This window comes from Strix aluco, chromosome 20, assembly GCF_031877795.1.
Source record: "Strix aluco isolate bStrAlu1 chromosome 20, bStrAlu1.hap1, whole genome shotgun sequence".
Classification (NCBI taxonomy): Eukaryota; Metazoa; Chordata; class Aves; order Strigiformes; family Strigidae; genus Strix; species Strix aluco.
The window spans coordinates 15340651-15353327 of record NC_133950.1 but is presented as its reverse complement, the minus strand read 5'-3'; the positions used below and the strand labels follow the sequence as shown (position 1 = coordinate 15353327).

At 43.6% G+C, this 12677-nt stretch overlaps 1 protein-coding gene across 3 annotated transcripts in view; it reads left to right on the top strand.

Annotated features, from left to right (window-relative positions):
* The window catches only part of NR6A1 (nuclear receptor subfamily 6 group A member 1), a 97497-nt gene that overhangs the window by 19629 nt on the left and 65191 nt on the right, over positions 1-12677 (top strand). The window lies entirely within an intron of this gene.

Below are 12677 nucleotides of genomic sequence, written 5' to 3'. Positions count from 1 at the left end.
TTAGAGCTAACACTTACTCATGGAGGTGGGATTCCTGTATCTGACAGCTGATCAGCTCTTTCTCACGAAAGTAGCACAAACCAGGTCTGTACCTTTTGATACCAGGAGAACGTAGGTTGCATTAAGATCTTTTGCCACCAGAGATGTATCAGTGAAAGCTGTGAAGTAGATGCCTGTATGTTAGTGGTAGAAACACCTGAGGTGCTGCTAAATTATGTTGACATAAAAGTATCTATCTTAAGTGTTTCAGTATTATACTTGGGAAATTTATAGCCTGGAATTTCTGATGAAGGTGAAAGCAGTTGGTGAAATCCTCTTCAATTTCACTGTAATTCTGGGCCTGTAACTTTTTGAGACTCCGAAAATCTGAGCTGCTGGACACCTAAAATATGAATTCAGAATTCTTTCTTAATACTCCATCTAGTGGTATTTGCTGTGTCCAAGGACCACATGCATTTTGTCGATTATATTCCACTAGATGGCAACAAGCCCTTGTCAGACTTTTGGAAGTTACAGGCATAAATTCAAAACAATTGTGCTCATAAGAGGGATGAGCTCTGTGCAAATTTTTCATTTAAAGCAATGTTTCATGTAATTTTTTGGAAAGTCTTCAGACTTTTCAAATGCAGCAGACTACTGACAGCTCATTTTAAAAATAATGGTCAGATGTTCAGAACTGCTAAAAGGTTTCCAGAATCAGGACACTGTCCTTTCCACGTATGTCATTGTGCTGATGGGCTTGCACTTACTTTTACTGGAGAACTTTGAAGCTTTGGAGAACTGTGGTTCCTCTACAGGGGGAACATATGGTTCCTTTTATAATGAGAACAGTCATGTGGAGTGAATGTATAGTAGGCTCTGAGTTGTAAACACGTGCGTAGCTATTTGCCTGTTGATTAATAAAGCACACTTGTAGGCATCTAGCTAGGTTTTCATGTAGTTGATGACTTTTACATGGAAACAAGTAATTTCACACCTGTATGTAGAATAATTGAAGTTGCTGCTTAGACACATGTATAGCTTATGAAGATATATTGTCTAATATTCTGTTGAACCTTTGTAGCCTGACAGCTCAGATTTGCTGCATTCAGGCCTCTTATGCATTAAAAAGTACTAAAACAAAACTAAATTTTCCACAATATTCTCACATCAGAATGTATCTGCCAAATACTAAAAGCCAGGCTGTCTAACATGAACTGAATGACCCTCTCTTCCCCTTAAATAATTGTATATTATTGCTAGTCTGAATTTGTCTAGCTACAGCTTTCATGTCCGTAATCTTTTGCTATGCTGAAAAATGCTTGTCAAACTTCTGTTCCCTATGAAGATATTTATATAAACTTTTGATAAACTAAATAAACTGAGCTCCTGGAGTTCTTTTGATGTCTTCCTGTCTTTTGATCGACCTGTCAGTGCTGGTGGGCAGGCCGAGCTGCAGTGGCCGGGGTGAGGGCATGCTGGTGGGCTGCTGGGGTCCCGCCGGCTGCTCGAGGGGCCGGGTGGATGGATGGGCAACGTCCTGAAAGCGCTGCAGCACGCTCGGCCCTGCCAGAGCCTCGGCGTGTGGATAGACGAGCCCTGGCAATTCCTGCAGGGGCAGTTCTCGGACCCCTCCAGCCCCAGCTGTCTGACTTCTGTGGTGGCAGCACTGACCGTGCTGGTGCTCAGCATCATCCTGATGTGTTTGGTTTGGCCGACATCCGGGGCAGGCAGTTCTGTGGGGTGGCGATCTCTGGTAGGGAGCAAACAGTTGGTGCCAGAAACATCTAAAACTTCCTAAGCATGGATTTTGAAAAATTCTAAACATGTCTGCTAACCTGTCCTTCTTCCAGTAAATTTTCCCTTGCTGTCTCATTACCAAACAAGCTTAAAGCAAAAAACATAAGGATTTTCACAACAGAGTAGAAAACTGAATTCTTAGGCTTATTTGTGCATCCGGAGCATTTTGATCTGTGGAGTATCTGCTTAATTAAGCCTTTTGCTTGTCATGTGTTAGCAAATAGGGGGATGGCTCCTCTAGCGTAGTTTTTCCTGTTTGTCTGAAACATCTTCAGAGTAATGGTGGTGAATTATTTTCACATTTCCTTGTAAAGATGAACACCTCTGTCAGGACTTTTGTATTTTCATACAGGTGTATGTGGGGAAAACCAGTAGGCTGAAATGTCTCTTTAAAATAATACACAAGTGCTTTCTAGTACATCATGTAAGATGCCACTGGAAAAAATCCAAATTGTGCAGTCTCACTTTTGAATGAGTCTTCCAATGCTGAAAAATTTGAAGTTTCAAAGGCAAAATGTCAAACCGCATCAAAAATGAGTCATTTGTCTAGTTTTTATAATGCTTAAACAATTTGGCAGGCGTGCTTCCAGGCTGTTTGCTTTTATTCTCTGTATCAAACGACCATGCTTACCAAGGGTTTTGGTGGAAACGCTTGCTATGGGTGACTGAAGGGACTGAACAGAGCCCTTCCCTCTGACTGGGGGAGAGGGGAGATTTTCTCCAAAGCCCCAGTTTTACAAAGAGTTCAGTCTGTTTAGTTTGTAACTGCTGAACTCAGTGAAGCTGTTCCTGTATGAAATGAAACAAGTTTAGCAGAACAAGCAAACAGGGATTTATTTTGAATATTCACTTAACTCGAGTTTAGAAGTCATTAGTAAGTTGTTCTGACTTGAACTGTACAGCAAGCTTAGAGACAGTTATTGTGGGTTATCAGCACAGCATGTCTGAACAGGCAGTTCTTTAAAACAATCCCATAAGCAACAGGGGGAGTAAAGGTGTAAGAAAAGCGCTTGGACCTTTTGCTGCCCAGTGCATTGACTGTGATACCTCTGCTGAGTGAAACAGCCTCTGCTTTCCCTGTTGAGCCACGGCCTCGCTGAGCACAGCGTTTTGGAGAGTGGGGGGGGGCATGGCAGGGGCCTCGTGCTTTACTGTGCAGTGGTCTGACTGCTGTATTGCACAGACTGGCATTCCTGGCACAGGTGTGTCATGGAAACCATTAAATATTTGCAGGACAGCTCAAGAGGTGGTTCTTCTCTGTCTCAAGGCAGGAATGGTTATGTCTGTCCTACAGACAGATGTGCCTGATCCTCCCTGGACACCCACAGGGCAGGAGGGTCCCTGCCTGCCCATGGCAGTCAGCTCCAGCCCTGTCACTGCACTTCTCCTGCACAAAGCTCTTCTCACCTGAATCTTTCCCACTGTAATTGAAGGTTGCCCTGCCCACCACAGCAATGAAGAGTGTGCTCTGCAGCATCACCTTAAATCACTGGAAATTTTCTGCTTTGCCCCCTCCCACTCTTATCCCTGGCAATCCAAAGCCCCACAACTAATTCTTCTGTCATCTCTCACTGATCACCTGATAGGACCCAGTGTTGGTCCACAGCTTGTCTCACTCAGGAGGAAGCTTCATTTCCTATCACCAGGTAAAGCTGTAGGTTTACACTTTACTGATAGTCCTTTGGTAAATCTCTACTTTCACTATCTAGTTAGGTGTCACCTTTATTAAAATGTAGTTGGTCAGCTGTTCTGCCCCCTTCTACCCCTTTAAAAATCCCCATGCAGGAAGAGTTACATCATGCTTCTAGTGCTTGTATTTAACCTGGGCTAAATAAGATAACCACAAGTTATCCAAATAACTTCTAAGGTGTCTAGGAAAAATAACTCTGCTTCAGTATTTAAAATAACGTGGTAGGGCTCAATGCCTTCCAGTGTGCATAGCTGGCTGGAACTAACTTGGGCTTCCCCAAGCTTGCCTCCACTGTGAAGTGCTCTCCTTCTTTTGATTCACTGCCCTGGGTCTGCTCTGCCCTGCAATTCCCCTTCAGCTGAGGCAGCAGCTCTGACAGCTGCCCCTTGCCCAGAGCACCGGCAGATCCCAAGCCCTGAAGGAGGGAAGGGAAGCGGAGTGGGGCAGGGAAGGGTTTCTAGGGAGAAGGATCACACTGCAGAGTCCAGCGTGGTCCTTCAGGAGTGTGTGTCATCAGCACAGCGTGGATTGGGAACAGAGACGCTGGGAATCCAGGAGGAGAGGGACAGAAAGAGGCCGTTGTTTTCACCCACTGTCCTCAGAAATGCGACTCCTTCCCAGACCAGGAAGGTTCTTGTTCAGTAGCGGTGGGCTGGCTTTGCTGTTAGCTCGGGGTGCTGTGAAGGACTGTAATGGCACTGTCCATGGAGGTGGCTCTATCGCTGTCACTTACACACTGTAAAACGAAGAATGAATTTGGTGGGTGGCTGAAACATGAATGGTGAAGTGTGGCTGGGGCTAATGACCAGGTGAACAGCTGTCAGTACAGAAGTGCAGCCTCTCTTTGCATTTCTTCTGGTGCAGATGGGCCTGTCTTGGCTTTAATTTCAGGAAGAAGAGCTGCCATAGTAGCAGCTCACAGTCATCTTTCAGCTCTAAAGGCGAAGGCTGAAAATACTGGGATGGAGATCACCTGGCTGGAGGTGCTTGTGGAGTACAGCCTCTGACAGGAGCGTGGTTTGTAGGCATGGAGGAACTGTTCTGGTGCGCTGCCTTTGCAGATCCCTTTTGCTGTGGGCTAGAGGCTGGTTTTCAGGGTTAGGAAGAGGAGAGGTGTCAAAAAAGGATATCAGTGCTCCGACTACAGAATTCAAGTTAAACCTTCCTTTGTGCTGTAAAGCTGTGGTGGAAGTCACGCATATGTTCAAATTTGTAGTGTAAATGAGAAAAATTCCAAGTTACTGAGTTGGCACATGCAAAATTTTCTTCAAAAAAACCCCACTTCACAGCAAAAATATACCTAGTGCAAGATACTGTTTTTAATGTGCTTTAGTAAGCAGTACAGACCTGTACAGAAACGCGTCCAGCAGTTGTTGATCAGGCTTCCGTGTTTAAACAGCGGGCTTTTTGTATTCTCTGTAACATGCTCGACATGGGAGCACCTTTTCTTGAAGCTGATAAATGACCAGGAGGACTAATTCAGTCTATGCTGAGGATGGATTGTGATTTTCTTGTATTTAGACCACCACCCCCCTGGCAGACAAACAGGCTTCATCGATTCATGAGGGCCCAACGCACTGTGCGAGGGGCTGGGGGGCAGGATCGGTCTTGCACTGCTGCAGAAGCTCTTTGAATATCAAATTGAAGAGGAGCTTGTTCTCACAAAACAATGTGTCTGCAATGCTTCAAGCTGTGTTTGTGCCCCATTATGTCTGCTTTTCTGCAAGGATTACTTATTTTATCTAGAATGTACTGCTCTGTAGGATGTTAATCTTCACAGTGGCTGTCAGGTGGCAAAGAGCACCCATGCTCACGAAGGAGCTGGGTGATGTGTCCTGAACTTCTTTGGTGAGATAACGGCAGAGCCACGGACCTGCTTTACACGGGTATTGGTAGGCAGAACTTGAATACAGCGCTGCTTCAGCAAAAAGCTGTATGACTGCGTAGTCTCTTAGCTAGCTGGTCCGCAGTTTGCATTCATTGATCAGTGAGTTGATAGAAATGAAAACCCACCGACAGCAATGAATGTTGATTGCAGCCATTAGACGCTAAAGATGGGCAGCGCTGGCCCTTCAGACCACACCGCTCCTACCGTGTTTTCACCTGGAATAGTCACTATTGCAGTCGTCTTGACCTCAGGACATAGAATTACTTCAGGGCTTCTTAAAGTCTTGGTGACTCCTGGGAAGTACACTTTCACAGGGAGAGTAGTAGAAAAACATTCTTCAATTTAGGAACTACATTAAAAATATTATATAAATTGCCTTTTTTTGGTAAAGGTGATTTTGTTTTGCTTGATTATTCCACTTATTCCTGACCACAAGAATCTGTGGTGTATCTGTTTTGTAGTTTATATGGTTCTTGACTCTGTGTACCCCAAGGACTTGAAAATGATGCATTCACTGAACCTATTCTTGCATTTAAATTATTTTCCAAAAATTCTCAAGCAGCACATTGTCCTCTAACTCAGTGAGGGCTGGGCCTCATCCCAGAAGTATTCACATTACACCAGTATGACAGACATCCTACTCAAAAGCATTTATGTCCTCATTGAGTCGTCTTCTTGGCTGCAGTCAGACCTCCGTTACAGTGGGAAGGCTCTGATGGGGAGGTGACTATCAGCTGAACCACCTTCTACAGATGTGTTTTGACAAAGGCCTGGTTTGGTATTTTAATGCCACGAGGTCATATGCTACAAGCATATAAAGGTGCAAAGCGTGCTTGAAGGGAACAGCCTTAACTTTCAAGAGCCTGTGCTTTCTCTTGTTCCTGAGACAGGTATCTATTAAGTGCTGTCCATCTGTGACTGTCTACAGAAGTAAAATTGTACGAGATCTCTTCTAGAGCAGCCCAAGACAGCATTCCCTGACATGTGCTTTGAGTCTTCTCTTATGTGTTCTGCAGTCCCTGTGGGAGCAAAACCACTGCCTGCACCCTTTGAAGGCATGTGCTGTTAGAGCATCTCATCACCCAGATGGGATAGGAAGGGGGCCGTGTAGATATTGCTGAGGTGCCTGGGCGTTTGGCTTCCTGTTCCTTTGAAAGGAAGGACATTTTCTTGCTTGCCTAGTTGTAAAGCGACAGCGTGAGTCGCAGGAGCAGCTGGACCTTGCTGGGAGGGATCCGGTCCTCGGCCAGCATTCCCGGTGAGCAGCTGCTGAAATCGAGCGCAGGTTCCTGTGAGCAAATGAACTGACATTCCAAAGCTTTTTCCAACGAAGCTCAAGTTGCCAGCCCAAATGGAAATGAGGTTTCCCTCCTGATCTGGCCTGTATTCTGCTATTTTGAACATACACCATGCTCAGATTTGTTTCCAAGTAGACCATATGGTGTGGATACGTTACTGCTTTTGTGCTGCCCGTACAAAACCTTCCATTACTCTCAGATGCTTTGTTCTGCAGAAATTCTACTCGAGTATAAAGTTTTAATTTTTTGTTTTTTAAAGAGAAAACAAACATTTCTTATATACCAATTCATTTTTGGAGAAAGTAGAACTGGAAAAACTCAACCTCTGTAGCTCTTAATATAATCTGTAAATCATGACCTGTTAATGGCAACCATATGTGAAAAACTATGAAGGTTCAAGCTTTCCTTTAACAGAGGGTTTGTGATAAACCTCAAGGTACAGTCAACGGTCGATGGTTTTTTTTAGTTCTCAAACTCACCGACAGCGTTGAATGTTCACTGAAGCTATCCAAAGATGGCTGCATACATGCACTGTACATATTTTCCATGCATATGTTTTCCATAGACTAGCAGTGGAAACACTGCTGAGGACTGCACATTCTTTATTGTAAAGTCTTAAACTGCAAGTATTTTAATTACGGAATGGAACCATGAGGACTAATGAATTGCAGAAGTGTAACACTACAGTTATGGATGCGAAGTTGACTTAGTGTTTCTTACAACAGCTTTGAGTATGAATTGCAGTTGAAAAAGCCTTTCCTCCTGTGGATATGCATATTTGAAATAGCTAGGCTAGGGGTGTTCATAATGTTTCAGATTTCTTGATAAAGTTCACTTTAAAAGAAAAAAAAGTGTGGGGGGCACCCATGACTGCAAACCAACAAAAGTGAGAGCAGGGGAGATCTACTTCTTACTAGAGTACGTAAAGTCTGTTTGTGTTTCTACAGCTCCTATCCCCTCTCTTCCTGACCGTGGGTTTTTACAGGCTTTCTCTGTGCCACTGCTTTAAGGCACACAGATCCTCAGCTGGACTAAGGTGACCCTTCAATGGCACGAACATCTTACGGGGCAGAGCTGCTGGAGAGCAGGATGGGGACTGGTCACGATGCTGCTTCAGTCGCTCGACTCCAATTGGATTAACTTGGCCCTAGAACCTTTTTCGTATTGGCTGCAGCTGGGAGGATGCTCCCAGCCTCTCCGTCGGGTAGGCAGGCAGCAGAGTAAATGCCTTACCCAAGGGTTTCTTCCCTCTGCTTGCTTACTTGTCTGATACTCAGCGCTACCGAGATGTTGTGGCCCTACGTGCTGCAAGAAACTCGCAGGAAAATCTTCCAGAGTTGTCTGTGGCAGCTGAAAGCACGAAGGGGCATCACTTGAACCACCAGTGAGTTTGTACGCCGGGGGCAAGCTGACAGAGGCATTTAGCGCGGGGCTTCTGCTCAGATTCCTCCCTTGCCCGTAGTGACGGAGCAGCCTGGCGTTCAGGGTGTGGGAAACCCTGCCCCAAGTGAACCACTGCACGAGGAGTCCTGATCCTCGGGTCATTTTTAGTATGATCTAGGACATTACTGGAACAGCTTAATTGCAAGTTTCAAACTGAATACGTAAATGTCTGCTGAAGAACATACAGGTTAGAATAAATGAATTGCATTATCTTTACCCTGAAAAGTGGAAACAGGTATCTATACTTTTTAAATCTCCATATTGCATCTGTCTAATTATCTCCACTTTTTCCACCTGGCTTACATGGTTTGAGAGAGAGGAATTATTTGCAGCTAGTTTGTTAAAAACGAAATCAGCTGCTGTATCTGAAATAACTTTGCTGTGAGTGAAGCCTAGAGTTAGTGGTGATAATCTATCACATATTCTAGAGACTTGCTTTTAATTCAGAGTATTTTTCTCTTGTCATAGGGACTGTTAAGTGTCTCTGAATATTCCAAGCTGATATGTGTAACTTAACAGTAAGGGTATTGTCTAATAAAGTACTTGAAACAATCTACTGTATTGAGTAAGCTGTTTGAGAGATGAGCTTGCTCCCAGAATACAGTTTGTAGTCTGCGCTGATGGACTGATTGTAATGGTATCATTAAACATCAACTGATACAGAAAATCAAAAGAATTCTCTGAAAATTAGTCTCACCTTTTTCTTGCCATCTTTTTCGAGTAGGAGCTGGTGGAAAGAACAAAGAAAATTTGAATTAATAACAAGCAGTGCTCAGCCTCGGGTGTTAAGCCTCATGAGTGTCCCAGTGTGAGGGGTAACTACATGTCGTAGGTATAACATAAATCAAGGAAACAAAGTTCAAGTCAAGCATGGAATTTTGGTTTTAACAAACCAAAACAGTGTATTTATATTTAAACTACGTTGTGAAAAAGGCTTTTTCCTCAGGTCACTACTACTTCGTCCTTTTGTACCCCCACTGACCTTCAACTTGGTAACTTTCATCTTTTCACTTCATGATTTGAGAGCTTGAATTTCTTAGAATGTTAAAAACAAACTGTACATGTTATTTTTATATCCTGTCTGCACGTTCCTTCCCTCTTGCAAAATTCAAAGCTCTCCACCAGCTAGATTTTTGGACAGATTCTGAAATGATAAAATAATTCTCTGGAACAGTGTAACTGGCCAGTATGTACAAGGCTCAGGATAGACAAAGCTGAAATCTTCACAACTGTTCTGTTGTTGGAAGTTTTACCCCTAGAACTGCATACAGAATCCATGTTCTCTTTTCCCTCTCCAAGTCCTTTCTCTCTCTTGGGGGGTGTGTTGTATGCACCTACGTATGTATATAGCTATGTAGTGTAAGGAGACTTCGAGAGGATTCATTGCCCTGTTACAGCAAGAGCCGTCTGAAAGCTGTAACAGTGAGTGCTATGAGCACGGAGACAGGGTTTCTCTTCCACATAGTCCTAGCACTTTCTTGTTGTTGCCTGTGTCTTATCACAAAACAGGTCATGTATTTTTTCATCTGTTTTCTTCCCTTCTTTTGGTTTGCTACTGAAGTGTCTTGATGCTTAATGGAAGCCTCGACAGTGGGGAGCAAAGCACCTGCAACAGCTTTGAGCTGGGGGAGCAGAGGGCAGTTAGAAAAGCCTGTACTGAGTGACTGTTGCCCGAGCCAACGGTGGCCTGCTTAGCTTGGTCTGACACACCCCAGAAGTTATCTGCACTGAATCTTCAATATACCTTCCTCTTGGACTCTTTTTGCCTAGGAAGCACTGAAACCAGCCTGTAGTTGATAGATGCCACTTCTATTGTAATTGCCTAATTATTATTTTTGTCGTGGAAAAAGCAATAAGTGGACCCGACACCCTCCCTAGATGCTCAAGGCAGTCAACCATAGGACATGGGTCTCTGAAAGCCCAACTCTGTTAGCACTGTACGTGGAACGCCTCATACATTGGAATCCCTGTGAGGTCATCAGTGGAATGATGGGAATTGGGGAGGTAGCGGATTGCTGAAGCAGAACTTTACAATGAAAATATTGTAGATTCAGAGCACATGAGGTTTTCTTTCAATTTATAGTGGAGAGGATTGGTTTCTGTATGAAGAAAATGGTTTCCTAAAAAATATGCATACAAACCCTGAAACAGAGAGGTTAACCTGTTAATTGTCTGAGGTATGGGCACAGGATTTAGTTAATTTTGTGGATGTTTCTGGTGCTTTATGTATTTATGGTGCCTGAACAATTCCTAGACCCTAATTCAATCATTCTATTAGTTCCTCACAATAAGGCTTTTATTTATAGCAGGGCAGGAATCCTAATGGCACTGCCCTAAAGTGTCACTAAATAAATTTAATACATGCATCTGGTAGTAAAAGAGCTACGCTTTCCCTTCCACCCCCTGAGCTATAGCTGTGACTCTTACGAGGGAGACGTGCAGCCCCGGCGTATGGAAATCAGGGCTAAGATTGTGCTCAGCACACGACACACTGTCTTAGCGCCAGCCTCGAAGCATCCATGGAAATGCCATGTGCAAGCATGTTTACTTTGTCCTGTAACAAGCTTTAGCTGTACTATAAAAATGTGTTTTCTTTGTAGATGTAAATGACTTCAGCAGTGTAAGCATGCAAATACACCTTGATGAGGCAACAGGGAGACAAGAGGATGTGTTTTTAGTTATTGTTGTTTCACTGAAAGTAGCAATGCCATGGCTAAACACTTCAGATTCAGCAGTCTTCTACAGTTAACACTGCAGACTTTTTTTTTAACTGTCCAAAAGCTCCTTGGACTACTACTTGACAAGTCTTGGGAATACATGAAATCAGGGAACAAAGGTACCGATCTCTTCCATTTAGTGCTGTGATGGTGATCCTTGAGAAAATAAATGCAGAGCTCTCCTGGGACCTGAGAGAAATGCTGTTAATACCAGTTTCCAGTGATTTATGGAGGACTTACCAAGTTATTTTGATGTCATTTTGAGTTGACAAGCTTGCTTGTGGATGCAACATACCCTAGACTTTTGTAAGGCGTTTGACTTAATACCATATGACAACTTAAACTGGTATGATACAAATTTGCTGTGGCAAATGTTAAAAGGATTAAAAAATGACAAACGGGTAGGTCTCAATGCAATTCTGAGTGGGAACTTGATCAAGTTGGCACAGTCTTAGAGTGACTGTTTGCCATGTCCTAAAACATTGCTGTTACTGGCCTGGGAGAAACACAGTATCAGATGTTAGCACCTTTTGGGTTTTTTAGATGGAAAAGTGACATAAATTTGGAGCTCTAGATAAATCAAGCATAAATGAATGCTTTGGTATAGTCAAAGTTACATGTTTGGGAACAAGGAATATAGACCATGTGTGAACATAAAGGGCTCCACTGTGTGAAGCAGTACTTGCCATAGTAGCTAATTAACTGCATGTGTGTGCACAATCTGACTTTTACTACTGTGCAAACAATGAAATAGTGCGTAGGAATTGAGGCTGCTACATCTGCATTTAGTTCTCCTGTAACTGCTGAGATGATACTTTGTCCAGTTCTGGTACAGGCTGCCCTAAGGACATCACTGAGCTGGAGGTTTCTGAAAAGATGAGTGTAGAGCAATTACATCATCAGAAAGACTGTCACCAGGAGAATAAAGTTCTTGGAAGCAAACCAGCGAAGGTTAGGGAGTTTTTGTCCTGTTGGTTACGATCTTTACACGCACAAAGGAGCCAGTTAGAGCACAGCAACGCTGCCGTGGGCTTGGGAAGGGGTCTGGCTTTGTAGGGGGGAAACAGACCCTTGAAGATGGGTGTTAGCGGGGAGAAATGATTTAACTTGCTCTTCAGAAACTGGATGTGTGAACTTCTGTTTCAAGAGCATATGGAAGAGTGGAAAGCTTTTTTGAACTAGAGGGAAGTGATTTTGCAACAAAACAAATCATATTAGACCCTCCTCCTTCTTGGAAAATACTGGGCTAAGTCTCGGCTAGTGACTTTAGCACAGAAGTGAAATTATTTTGGTTTTTATTCTTTTTGCCAAACATGGTAGTATTTTAAAATAAGGCATTTATGAATAAGCTAGTCTGGATGTTCTTGCAATCTGACATCCCAGGCTGAGTAATCGGATGCCCTCTATTTTTTTAAGCACTTTACCGAACTCTTTCCAAGCCACTGAAATAGTGAAATAGCTGTATTTTTTAAACAAAATGTGCTTTACCTTTTTAGAACAAACACACAAGCTCTCGGAATCGAACCCTCCATCTCCCGTTAGCTGCTAAAGGAAGTAGCTGTCAAATTTGCTTGTAGTGAGAAGGGCGGCTGGGGCTGGAAGACATTACCATGGTCAGAAGCTTCCTCGCTGACCTACTTACACGGGACTGATCATACTGGATTAGACTCCAGCTTGCTATCCTGTCTCCAAAGTTGTTTTTGTGTAAGGTGAAGGGATCAGACACACAATGTCGCAAGACCTGCCTGCCTCTTCACCAGATTTTCCAAAGGACTAAGTACAATTTCACCCAGGCAAACTGGGGAGGAGATAAGGAGCTTCCTCAGGACAGTAACAGCTTTCCAGCACCCCGAGGGTGGTGT